The 14,197-nt window shown below is 45.8% G+C and overlaps 1 protein-coding gene across 1 annotated transcript in view; it reads right to left on the bottom strand.

Moving 5' to 3' along the window:
* Positions 1–14,197, bottom strand: part of LOC126475171 (protein lifeguard 1-like) — an 80,775-nt gene that overhangs the window by 27,570 nt on the left and 39,008 nt on the right. The window lies entirely within an intron of this gene.

Here is a 14,197-nt window from a genome sequence, read left to right on the forward strand (position 1 = left end):
TAATACTTCGGAAACAACCTTACTTCCCCTTTCAACTCCACTACATCTGGAATTTCTATCACCAGGTTAGAAAGAAGTTCAATATACAGTCAGTGGTTAGCAGTGCACTTAACTCAGGAACTTACTGCTACACATTGCTTAAAAAAATAAAATAAAATAAAATTTATATACAGGGTTATTACAAATGATTGAAGCGATTTCACAGCTCTACAATAACTTTATTATTTGAGATATTTTCAAAATGCTTTGCACACACATACAAAAACTCAAAAAGTTTTTTTAGGCATTCACAAAATGTTCGATATGTGCCCCTTTAGTGATTCGGCAGACATCAAGCCGATAATCAAGTTGCTCCCACATTCGGCGTAGCATGTCCCCATCAATGAGTTCGAAACCATCGTTGATGCGAGCTCGCAGTTCTGGCACGTTTCTTGGTAGAGGAGGTTTAAACACTGAATCTTTCACATAACCCCACAGAAAGAAATCGCATGGGGTTAAGTCGGGAGAGTGTGGAGGCCATGACATGAATTGCTGATCATGATCTCCACCACGACCGATCCATCTGTTTTCCAATCTCCTGTTTAAGAAATGCAGAACATCATGATGGAAGTGCGGTGGAGCACCATCCTGTTGAAAGATGAAGTCGGTGCTGTCGGTCTCCAGTTGTGGCACGAGCCAATTTTCCAGCATGTCCAGATACACGTGTTCAACCGTTTCTTCACTCACTGCAGGCCGACCCGTTGATTTCCGCTTACAGAGGCATCCAGAAGCTTTAAACTGCGCATACAATTGCCGAATGGAGTTAGCAGTTGGTGGATCTTTGTTGAACTTCGTCCTGAAATGTTGTTGCACTGTTATGACTGACTGATGTGAGTGCATTTCAAGCACGACATACGCTTTCTCGGCTCCTGTCGCCATTTTGTCTCACTACGCTCTCGAGCGCTCTGGCGGCAGAAACCTGAAGTGCGGCTTCAGCCGAACAAAACTTTATGAGTTTTTCTACATATCTGTAGTGTGTCGTGACCGTACGTCAATGAATGGAGCTACAGTGAATTTATGAAATCGCTTCAATCATTTGTAATAGCCCTGTATCTACTGGTTTACATATTTGTATATGTTAGCAAATTATTTAGTGATTAAAAATTACTTTTTCTAGTAGTAAGACGAAAGGAATGAGTCTTTACTTTGGAATTCACCCAGTTTTTCCTCGTGTCATAATACCAGATTTCATAGACATTCTATTTTGTGAATAACATCGTATTTCTGAGAAAAGGTCAAGGTTCTTCCAGGTGTCACAAATATACAGGGTGTACATAAAGTCCGGGAACACTTTCAATTATTTATTGCACAAGAACTAAACATTGTACAGATGTCATACATATTGCATTTTGAAGAGAAACACATCAACATGGTAATCGAATTCTTGCCATACCCATCCCAGCATGGCTGGGACGCCCACATCTCTTTGCTGGGCACAAGCAACCTGTTGTAATGAATTTGTTGTGCCAGTGGTAAATGGCCTTCCCTGTTGGTGGCTTTTTACCGTACTTGGTTCTAAACATCCATTGATCAGCTATAGCACACTTGTTTTTGTCAAACTTCAACAAACAGAAACTGATAATCCCACCTCAAGGGTTCAATGTCCCTCATACGCAAAAAGAATATGACTAGTTGGATCATTAGGAAATTCATAGGTGGTGATTTCATAAGTGAGCAAGAGTTGGTACTTTCCAGACTGAAGAAGGAAGATCCCCACTTCAGCAAGGAAACAATCTCCAGGACAGTACAGGATGGCCAGTTGGTTGGTTGACTGCTCCCCCAACAGCAAGGTCATCATCAGTCCCTTGTTTCAAAAGTGGTCCATTCGGACAGATTTACATCTCAGAAGAGTCACAACGATAAAAGGTAAAAGTCTAAAAAACATAAAAGTGCAGTCGTGTTGTCAATGGTGAAAACAAAAGGAGGGAAGACAGCCAGTGGGCAACCCCAAGGCTACGCTAGAGGCAGAAAATATCCCACTTCTGATACAGTATGGGCAAGATCACCTGCTACTCAAAAGTGTTCTACCGCTAGACTGTAAAAGTGCGTATTGTAAAAGGAGACTAACCAAATCTAAAAAGCGATAAAAACAGAGTCAAAGGGAGAGAAAAAGAGGATCTTGGCCAGGGAGGGAAGTAAGGAATCTCCAAACACAGCTTACAATCGGAGACACCCCAACCCTCACCACCCTGCCCCTACTGCAGAGGGAGATTAAAAACCTTAGCACTGAAAATAAAAACCACTTTCACAGAGGAAACTGAGAACCAGTTCAACCATCCAGGAATCGTCTGCGAATATTAAAGGTAAAGTGTTGGGAGTCCTTTCGGGAGAGGTGGAAGGAAGAATGCCATGGGACAGGTGTCACCTTAATTGCATCAAGTTTATATTAAGACAGGGAGGTAGCCCCCCCCCCCCACCCCAAGAGTTGGCCCATGATTGTGCGAAGTGGGATTTGATACGAAGTCGTACGTCTGCCGCAGGAGGGGTACAGGGAAGGGGGCGGGGGTAAGTGACTGCTCCCCCAGCCAAACGATCAGCAAGCTCATTACCTGGGATACCTACATGGCCAAGGACCCAAAGGATGTCAACAGAACAAACAGCATTGTCAAGATCACTGAGAAGGTCATGGATGGCTGAGACCAAAGGATGGTGGGAAAAACACCAGTCAATAGCCTGAAGGCCACTCATTGAGTCCATACATAACAAAACGCGGTTGAGTTGGGACTGTTTAATAAAGGTAAACACCCCACATGCAGTTGGCAGAAGATGATTTTCCATGCCAACAGAGGACGTGAAGGCATATCCCAAATGATCAGCAGATTTAGAGCCATTGGTGTAAAAAACAACAGCATCCCGAAATTCCCATAAAATATAGCGGAAAAAAATAACAGAACACCATCAGGGGAATGAAATCTTTCGGACCTTGGCGGAGATCCATCCGAATCCGGGGCCGAGAAACTAACCAAGAGGGTTGGGGGAGGGGGGGGAGGGGGGGAGGGGGGGGGAGGGGGGGGAGTGTTGGGGAGGGAACGTGGGAGACAGGACAAAGAAGGAAGCTGAAAATCACGGCAAAGAGACGCAAGGCGGAGCCCAACCGGTAAACCCACCGAAGGGTGAGAATCAGGTGGGTGACGTCCTTGGTCTGGGAACAGGATAGAATAGGAAGGATTAGTGGGAAAGGAACGGACAGCGATTGCATAAAAAACCAGAAGCTGGACTGCCGAACAGAAAGGGGGGCGATCCCAGCTGCAACCAGGAGACTATCAAAGGGCTAGTAGGTCAGGCACCAGTGGCCACACAAATACCACGATGGTGAACCGGATCCAGGAGGTTCAGTGTGGAAGTAGCAGCTGAACCATAAAATTGGCAACAATAGTCCAAGCGAGACAGCACTAAAGCCCAATAAAGGCAGAGAAGAATGGAACGATCTGCACACCAAGAGTTGTGGGCAAGGAAGCGAAGGACATTAAGTTTATAGAAACATCCTATCTTCAGAAGTCTGATATGAGGCAGCCAAGTGAGCTTGTTGTCGAAAAGAAGACCCAGGAAAATAAACTATGGGACAAAAGGTAATCGTTGTGCATCAAGGTAGAGCTCCAGATCGGGGTGGACTGGCGACAGAAGTGGACCACCCGCGATTTTAAAGGAGGGAATTGAAACCTGTGTGAGAGGGTCCATGCAGAGGCACGCCGTATAGCGCCCTGGAGCTGCTGCTCTGCAGAGGCCATCGAAGAGGAATTAACCCAAATGCAGAAATCATCCACATACAGAGCTGGGGTGACGAAAGGACCAATGGAGGCCACAAGTCCATTCATAGCAATGAGGAAAAGAAGTACACTCAATGTGGAACCCTGTTGGATGCCATCCTCCAGGGTCCGTGGAGAACTAAAAACAGTACCAACCCGAACCCTGAACGACCGATGGAACAGGAAGTGGCGGACAAATTACACTCATGAAGTGTAAGAAAGATATGATGGCATCAAGCCATGTCATAGGGCTTGTGAAGGTCGTATGCCACCAAATGGTGGCACTGGGAAAAAGCCTGCCGAACTGCGGATTCCAAGCGAAGTCAATGATCAATCAGAAACCGTTCCTCTTGGAAGCCGCACTGATAACAGGACAATAGAGCCCGAGATTCGAGGACCCAATTGAGCTGACGGGCTACCATCTGTTCAACTAACTTGCAAACAACATTTGTCAGACTAATAGCTTTCGACAAACAGGGGATTCTTACCAAGCTTAAGGACGGGAATCATGATGCTATCACTCCATTGAGAAGGGAAGTCACCCTGGAGCCACATACAGTTAAGCACCTGGAGAAGATGATGTAGTTGTGGGGCACTGAGATGTAGAAGCAATTGGTTATGAATGGAGTCTAGGCCAAGGGCCCTATCATGAGAAGAAGAAAGTGCGGAAAGAAGTTTCCACTCAGTAAAAGGTTCGTTGTAAGATTCTGACTGACAAGGGGTAAAACATAAGGCTGAAGCTTCGGCCCGCTGTTTCTGGTGAAGGAAAGCAGCCGGATAGGAGGTTGATGCTGATTCTGTTGCAAACTGGGTTGCAAGATGTTCTGTGAGAATCAACGGGTCCATGCAAAGGCCATCTGGGAGTGTAAGGCACGGGAGGGTAAACTGCCGATGGCAACCTTGGGGAGAGCAAAGTGTAGACCATACCCATGACATAGGGACATAGAACCAAGTGAAGAAACAGAGAGATCCCAACACACCCATTTGCTCCGTTTGATTAAGTAACGGGCTTGGGCATGAAGGCGTTTAAAAGTGATAGGAGTGGCAGCACATGGGTGCCTCTTCAGGTGTTGCAAAGCTTGACAGCGATCATGGATTGCAATGGCAACGGCCTTACTCCACCACAGGACTTGCCGGCACTGAAATGGCCCAGATGAGCATGGGATAGCAAGACTAGCAGTGCGAACAATCGCATCAGACCTTCATGTAGGAGGTCATCAATACAACCCGACAAAGAGGGAAAAAAAACTACCTGTGCAGTATATAGAGGCCAATCGGTGCATTGGAAAGACCAACGAGATAACCAGTCCATCAGGGAGCAGGAAGGGAGCGAGAGAATCAACAGGAAGTGGTCACTATCGCAAAGGTCGTAGTGTGGCAACCAGTGCAGTGAAGGGAGGAGGGAGGGAAAAGAAAGAGAAAGATCAGTGGCAGAAAAGGTACCATGACCAGCACTGAAATGGGTAGGGGAGCCATCTTAAGAGGGCACAAGTCGTGGTCTGCAAGAAACTGGTCTATGAGAAGACCCCACTAGATGGAAATGCACTGCCCCACAAGGGATGACGAGCATTAAAATCCCCGAGAAGGAGGAAGGGAGGAGTAAGTTGGTGAAGAAGGGCAGTTAGGCAGCAGGTGTAAGAGTCCTCTCAGGAGGGAGATAAAGATTGCAAACTGTGACCTCACAATCCAGGTGCATCCTAACAGCAACTGCTTCCAATGTAGATTGAAGAGGAATCCACGTACTAGCAATGTCCGTACGGACCAACGTACAAACAGCACCAGAGGCCCGACCCGATTATTTTGACAGCTGCAGAGAAAAACGGAATAAAGGATTTCAACTCTGGAAGGTGACAGTAATATCCATTACAATCCTATTGGATAACCACAGAACGATGATTCAAATGAGGGGTGAACAGGCTAAAGCCAGCCATGCCGCTGGGTCACCGTCCGTCACCGACAAGGAGGGGGCAACATCATGAACAGCAGGTCAGAGTCAGGTTGTGAAGGTGGGGATGGGACCTCTGGCAACACCAGACGCTCCTTGTCCCGGGACTTATGTTGCTTCTTCTTTTCTGTTTGAGATTTTGAGGTAGGCTGTGCTGCAAAATGGAGTAGGCTGCAGCAAGATCTGGAACAGAAAGAGAGCGGGCAACCTGTGGGCCCACAGACCGTAGTTCTCGTGGTCATTGTGTGGCAGTAGACCTTTGGCCTGGAAGGCGCTGGGAAGGGGGGTCCCGGGAAGGATGCCCCTGAGCGGCAGATGCTGAAGAAGTGGAACACTTCTCTGACTGGGGAGGAGGAGTGGTGCCCAGAGGGGAGGGTGTGGGAACTGTAGGGGAGGGGGGGGAGGAGAGAGGTTCGGGACTGGTGTAAGGAAGGGGTGAAGATGTAACTAAAGCATAGGTAGACGTCATTGACACAGGACGAAGACGTGCATACTTCTTACGAGCCTCAGTAAAGGTTAGACGATCAAGGGACTTATAGTCCTATATCTTCTTTTCCTTCTTATACCGGGCAATCTGGCAAACGTGGAGAATGATTGCCATGACAATTAACACACAGAGGAGGGGGAACACAGGAACTCCCCTCATGGAGTGGACGTCCACAGTCACCACAGAGAGGGGTCTGCGAACAGTAGGATGACGTGTCCAAAACGCAAGCACTTAAAAAATGTCATAGGTGGTGGGATCTACGGCCTCACGTCACATCGATAAATCATAATCTTGCCCTTCTCAGGGTGGGTATCCCCTTCAAAGGCCAATATAAAGGCACCAGTATCAATGTGATTGTCCTTCAGGCCCTTCTGAACACGCTGAACAAAGTGAGCACCCCACCGTCCCAGATTGTCCCTAAGTTCCTTATCAGTTTGAAGGATGAGGTCCCTGTGAAAAATTACACCTTGAACCATATTCACAGACTGGTGGTGGTGGTGGTGGTGGTGGGCTGAGGGGTGGGGTGGGGGGGGGGGGGGGGTAATGGACACGGGAAATGCGCCAAGTTAGTCACAGGCACGAAGGGCTGCGGTCTGGGCAGCTTAAGCAGTTTTGATCAGTAACAAACCTGACCACATCTTGCTCAGAAAGTCCACTTCGCCAAACTTGTCTTCAATGTGTTCCACAAAAAATAAAGGTTTGGTACTGGTCAATGTATCCCTATCAGTCCTGGTGCAAACCAGATAGCGGAGGAAAGGTTTTGCCCCTAGCTGACGAGCCTGACCCTCCTCCCAGGGGTAGCCATGGAAGGGAAAGCCAAAAGGGCAGAAGAAGCAGCACTAAAAAGAATCATTTCCATTCAAAGAGATGGCCGTAGAAGAATGGCCAGAGTTCTGGATCCATACGCATTTCATTTGCATAGCGTCGGCCCTGATACCACCCACTCCGATCAGGGGCTCTCCCCACGGGCACCACCCAGCCACAGCAAGGGCCGTCTGGTACGTCAGCCACTGCCGGGAGTTCCGATGCTTCAGGATGACAAGCAACCACTCCTAGGCTTACGTGAGGTGGTCACAGTTCAGGTATCAGAAGTGTGATCCCTGTGTTTTCAGGGGGCTCAACCAAAAGGGTACATAGCAACCCTACCACAGGGGCTGGCTACCATGCTGGCTATGAACCTGAGCATCAGACAATGACTTGAAGGAAAAGATGAAAGGAACTAGGAGGGCACACACCGGAGACACTAGGTAAGGTGCTCTTCCCCAAATGGCTCACACTACAGAACAGAAATTTAGTAATGGAGGTCAAACCCTAGAGGACGATCAGAGAATGCCAAAAGGATGAGGTAATTACTCAACAAAACCAAATCACAAAGTCAACATAACCAGGAGGATAGCAGGGCCAACATAAACAAGGACACCAAGAGAGGGAGAGGAGAGGGCGGAGGGGAAGGAGCAAGGACAGGAAAGAATGGGAAGGGAAGGGAAGGGAAGGGAAGGGAAGGGAAAGGAAAGGAAAGGAAAGGAAAGGAAATGCAGCATGGGAAAGAAGGAAAGCTTGGGGCCCTGTGCTCACCATGCATGTACTCACAAAAGGACTATGAGCCCCCTGGGGGGCAGTAAAGGATGAACCAGTGGCCAGTCTTAGTCCATGATGAACTGAGTCTAACAATTTCAGAGCTTAAGGTACCGCCGAGCCATAAATGTGGCTACCAGTCTAATCAGGACAAGACCAGGGCACAGTAAACACAGAGAGTAATGCAATTCGCACCCCAAGAGGTGCGTTCACGGAAATTAGAGGGTTAAGCTACCACATACAGTCGTCAGTTAATGATTCTGGGTCTGCCAATCCAGCTTTATTTTTTATCAAAGATAAATCTCAAAAAGTGGGACTGTGCAACAACATCTGTCTATGTCCTTTGTACCCAAGTAGAGTTCTGGGACAGCAGAGAGAATTGGAAATAATGGGAAAAGCTTCGGATGGCACATTAGAGCTGATGTTCAGTCACAGCAACAGATTGGAAACTATACCAGTGCAAAAGTCATTGACATTGAGCAGGGGTGATGAGTCGCCCAACGGAGGTCACTACCCAACTGACGGTGGTGAGGAGCAGTGTAACACACAACATGGAGCCCTATAGGACATCGTTCCCTTGAAATGGGGCACTGAAGGATGTACCAAAACTTTACACATCGTCCCTCCCAGAAACCACACTGACAGGGGAAAAAAAGGCCCCTTGATTCAAAAACCCAGCACAGGAGGTGGGCTACCATCCCTTCAAGCTGTTTGCAGAGTATATTGGTGAGGCTAATAGCTCACCAGGTGCCAAAGAACATTGGGTTTCCGCCAAGCTTAAGGTTTCGGGCTACGACACTAGCTCACCATTGTCAATGGAAGACCCATTCTAGCCAAACAGGGTTAAAGACCCTGAGCATATGGAGTCTGAGTAACATTAAGATATTGAACTATCTGCTAATGAATCAAAACAGGGCATGAAGTAAAGTTAAGAGCCTCAAGCAGTTCCCAGTTTATTAAAAGTTCATTCCATAATTAGGCTTGTTGAGGGGATGACACATAGGGAGATGTCTTCCACGTGGGATTCGTGCTGTCAAGCGATAGCTGGGTATGAATAAGAGACTGATGCTGTTGCAAAGTGAGTCAATGCTCCAGTATGAATACCATCCTGAATGATGTGAGGTCAGGAACAGTTGTTACTCTCTAACAGTCCGGAAGATCATGGAGCTTAACCCACATTTTGAGTTGAATATGCATATGTTCCCAAGGAGAAAACATAGTGCTCCCAGCATTCCTTCTTACTGTGTTTAACAATGTAGCCAGCCTTGATGTGGAGTCACTGAAAAGTGTGATGGATGGTTTGTGAAGAATGTCGCTAGAGATGTAGCAAGCCCTTTTACAATCCTGAATATAGGTTCCAATGTAATAGCAGTTGCACTGGTGTGAGTGAGTGCATCGATCGCTCTGGGACATCTACAACCTCATTGATGCCAGACACAGGTTGCACAATAAGAGAAAATCAGTTGTTGCTCTGGCAGGTGACAGCAATATCTATTACAACTCCATTTGGTCACTACATTGTGGGTGTCCTGGTAGGGTGTGAAAGGGCATGGCAGACATGTCATAGCCCAGGATCACTGTCTATCACTAGTGAAGGTAGAGAAACATCAATGAGCATTAATTCAGATTATGAGGGCGTGTGGGAGAGGGGGGGGGGGGGGGGGGGGAGGTCGGGGCAGGGGGGGGGGCTTGCACCTCCGGGGTTGTAGCTTCCTCCTCCTTCTCTTTCATAACTTTTGGTTCTCCAGAAATCTGGCAAGGGCTTATCCACTATGGGTGTGGGGACAGATGAAGAGCAGGTAGTCCTGGGAACAACAAGCTGCAGCTCCTTCAGTGACTGACTGGTGCCAGGTCTCTGATCTGTGGGTTTCTGGGGTGAGGAGCCCTGGAGGGGAGACTTGAGCCCTGTCACTGGTAGATGCAGGAGGAGGAAGTTTCTTCTCCAGCTGGGTGCAAGAAGTGATTCCCGAAGATGGTGTCACAGGAATTGTGAGAGGATAGGCCAGTAGTATATCTAATTTGTCTTTATGTCAACAGGATGCACAAGCATTTATATTCTTATAAATTTTTTAAAATACTAGGCAAACTGATTGTAGTGGAGGATGGTTTCCCGTACAATTGACACAGAAAGGTGGTTGTTCGCAAGGATGACCTGCTTGAAGTGATTGTCTGAAGTTTCTGCATTTTGGGTCTGCCATGCAGTGGGATGACATTTGATCAAAGGGTAAGGATCGGAAACATATCGTGGGCAGTGGGGCGCATTTAGTTACATGTTTAAATTTAATTTACCTGTCCGATATTTTTATGCTGTTGAGTAAATGAGGTTTTTTTGCCAACAATTGAACTCCTTTCTGAGCCACTGGCAGCTTTAATAATGAGAGTAAAGATAACTTTTTCCTCTAGTGTTGTAGGTATGGATGTTTCACCATCGCCACCAGTGGACATCATGATGGAGGCAGACAAGCTGGCATGGGCTGCACAGTGGAATAGTGGAAACCTGCCATGAAGGGTGCAAGTGACCCGTGGTATTGGTAGGCCCCGCTGGTGGAGCTTTTCACCTCCGGATGGGAGGAGGCCTTGCAGGTAGTGCTTACTCTGAGTTCGACCACTGTAGACCCCACCTGGCACGGCACAGAATGTTGTGCCGAGTGCTTAGCTTTCAGCTATAATGTGGGGCAAATCTTCATCACCATCTTGTGACTGTGGTGTGGAATGACAGACAGTTGCTCATGTTATATCAACACAAGCCTACAAGGGTTCTTTTGAGGATTTCCTGACAGTTCTGAGCGATGTGATAAAATACAAACAAGACCTTGAAATCCATATATAGCTATTGACATTTGTGTTATTTTATGGTAGATAGCTGTGCTTAAATGTTGACTTGTAGTAGTATTGTAATATTTATATATGTATTGTCATATGATAAATAAATAAGCTATTAGCTATCCACACCAGCCAGACTGAACTGTTCTCGTGCTCGTCTCTATGTGAACTCGGACACTCTGCTTTCTGTAGATTGAATCGCATCGTGACTTTGTTTCCCTCTCAAGGTGTTCTGTTCCCTGGTTACTATTGAGCCATCATCTGCTGGTGAAATTTCCGAAGTCGCGAGGTGCCACAAATTTTCACACCTGTGCAGACACAGAAGTGGCCACAAAGAATGTACTTACAAATTTGACACCCCTATATTCTCTTTCCCCTTTTCCTAGAGCCCACTATAGGCCCAGTGTTCATATATGATGAATATGTAATGTCACACCTGTATACCATAACTGTAATTTTTCTGGGATGACATTTCCTTCAAAAGCTAAGAGAAAGCTCTTGCATCTATTTTGTTACCCCTCGGACCTCACTGTACGTGGCAGACAAGATGTATGCCTCACCATTCAAGATTAGCTCATAGCGTCATGTCTCTCTGGAGTATCAGCTTTCTGTGAAAGATAACTCCTTGTATCATATTCACTGTTTTACAAGGGTGGTTTGATAAGTCTGGCAAATTTCCATGACATAATGGAACATTTCTGTTGCGCCTTCACAGTCGGTACGCTTGATTATTCCAAGGATCGTATAAAGAATTTTAACATTGTACAATGTACAGTTCATTTTTGACACCTAACTGAATTGGTCAAAGTGTTGACTGCGATTGAAAATGGACAAAACTGATGTTACAAAATATCTTCATTTGAAGGAACAGTCTGGCACACTAATCAAAACAGAATTGGATTATGTTCACGCAGGCACTACCTCATCACTGAAGACCATTTACTTTTGGATTTCTGAATTTAGATGAAGTCAGACAAGCATAGTGCACCCTAGCCATCCAACTGAAGTATTCAACAAAGGAAACTGTTGACAAAATCCATTATACCGTAAGGCAAGACAACAAAATAAAAATTTGAAAGACTGCTGAGACTGTAGGCATCTCAACTGAGCAAATGCGTAATATCCCGCACATGGAGAATTGGCTGTGAGGAAGCCGAGTGTAAGGCAGGTGTCACGATTGCTCACAGTCGACCAAAAGTACATCCAACATGACATTTAATCACAGTGCCTGGCGACGTTTTATCACAATCCGCAAAACATTTTGCGCCGATTTATGACTGCTGATGAAACCTGGATCCATCTTTGCACACTGGAGTCAAAACCGCATTCACAACAATAGCCAAAGGTTGGTGAAAGTGCACCAAAGGCAAAGATCATTTTGTTACCTGGTAAGGTGATGGTCACAGTTTTTTTGGGGTTCTCAGTCCTCATAGATTACTTGGTAAAAGTGAGAACTGTAACTGGACCATATTATGCTTTACTGCTGGATAGTTTGAAACTTGCACTGGCTGAAAAAAAACAAAGGTTTCTATGCAAAAAAAAGTGCTTTTTCACCAGGATCATGTATAATCCCACACTTCAGCAATAACAATGGCAAAAGTGCGTGAATCGGACTTTGAATTTTTTTCCTCATCCACCCTATTCACCAGACTTAGCCCCAAGTGACTTCTTTCTGTTCCCTAACTTAAGACTTTGGCTATCTGGGAAGAAATTTTCATCAAATGAGCAAATGATAGTTGCAGTCAATGAGTATTTTGCAGAATTTGATAGTCAATTTTTCTAATGGGGTGAAAAAGCTCGAGGATTGTTTGACCAAGCTTATCTCTCTTAAAGGTGACTATGTCAAAAAGTAAGCTTAACTGTTTAAAAAAAATTGTTGCTTTTTTTAGCAAACTGTCAAAACCACCCTTGTAATTGGAGCAATGGTAACTGGTATGACATCCAGTCTGAAAAGCTGGAGACTTTGCAGGAGAGAAGGCTTATCTTTTATTTGTTCCACAAAAAATGATGGCTTCATGTAAATGTATCCCCATGTGTTCTAGTACATAACAGGTTTAAATAAATTATCTCTCTCCCAGTCATCTGATTATCTCTCTTCCCACAGAACAGCCAAGGTAAGGAAAGCAGTATGACTGTAGCTGCTGCATGGAAATATTTAGGCCTATCTGTTGAGACAGCTGGATCAGAACGGTCACTGTGCTGATTTAATGAATACGCATTACAAGCGTGGTTCATGGTGTGGGTTCCTGTAGCCATGTCCTAGTTCATGAACCACGGGCAACGTATGAGTGGCCAAGTAAGTGGTCCCGACAGTCGGGATACCAGTTACTTTGGAACAAGGCAGGGCATCTCGGACATGTTCTGAGTCGTCGTCACCTTTGTGCTCATACGGCAAAGACTACCAAATCCACCGGTTAGTCCCTCAACCGTTAGGGGTAATACCCAATGGGACTCGGGGCAAGTAAGGCTAGCAACCTGCTTCCCTGGTACTTTAAATATGATGCTGGCAACAATCAGAGCAAAATGCCTCGGACCTTTGGAGGTGACGGAGTCCCACCTCTAACTGACAAACCAGGGACTCCTAAGATACGACTTGGCAAACAAATGGTAATGAGATGGGGAGCTATTAATATCAATGGGGGCTACTCTGGGAAGAAGGTAGAGCTAGCTGGCAGAGGCTGCAAGTAAGATGGGGATGGACGTTTTAGCTGTTAGTGACATTCAGGTAAGGGGTGAGAAAGAAGAGAAAGTGGGAGAATACAAGGTCTACCTGTCAGGAGTCAAAGCAGGAATAGCACAATGGGGTGTAGGGCTTTACATCAGGAAAGAATTGGAACCCAGCATAGTTGCAATAAAGTATGTAAATGAACGACTGATGTGGATAGACTTGACAGTGTCTAGCAAGAAAATTAGGATTGTGTCAGTATATTCGCATTGTGAAGGGACAGATCAAGATAAGATGGATAGTTTTTATGAGGCACTCAGTGATGTAGTTGTTAGAGTAAAGAACAAGGACAGTGTTCTGCTCATGGGTGATTTTAATGCCAGGATTGGAAATCGAACAGAAGGGTATGAAAAGGTTATGGGTAAATTTGGAGAGGATATGGAGGCCAATAGGAACGGGAAACAACTCTTGGATTTCTGTGCCAGTATGGGTTTAGTAATCACAAACTCCTTTTTTAAACATAAGAACATTCACCGGTATACTTGGGAAGGCAGGGGAACCAGATCTGTCATTGACTATATAATAACAGATCAGGAATTCAGGAAGGCTGTGAGGGACACACGTGTACTCAGGGGATTCTTTGATGACATTGATCATTATTTAATCTGCAGTGAAATTGGGATTGTGAGGCCGAAAGTGCAGGAGGTCAGGTCCATATGTAGGAGGATAAGAGTGGAGAAACTTCAGGATAAGGAAATCAGGCACAAGTACGTAACAGCGATCTCAGAAAGGTACCAGTTAGTTGAATGTAGTCAATTACAGTCATTGGAAAAGGAATGGACAAGGTACAGGGACACAGTACTAGAAGTGGCTAAAGAATGTCTTGGAACAGTAGTGTGTAAAAGTAGGATGAAGCA

This window comes from Schistocerca serialis, chromosome 4 (assembly GCF_023864345.2).
Source record: "Schistocerca serialis cubense isolate TAMUIC-IGC-003099 chromosome 4, iqSchSeri2.2, whole genome shotgun sequence".
Lineage (NCBI taxonomy): Eukaryota > Metazoa > Arthropoda > Insecta > Orthoptera > Acrididae > Schistocerca > Schistocerca serialis.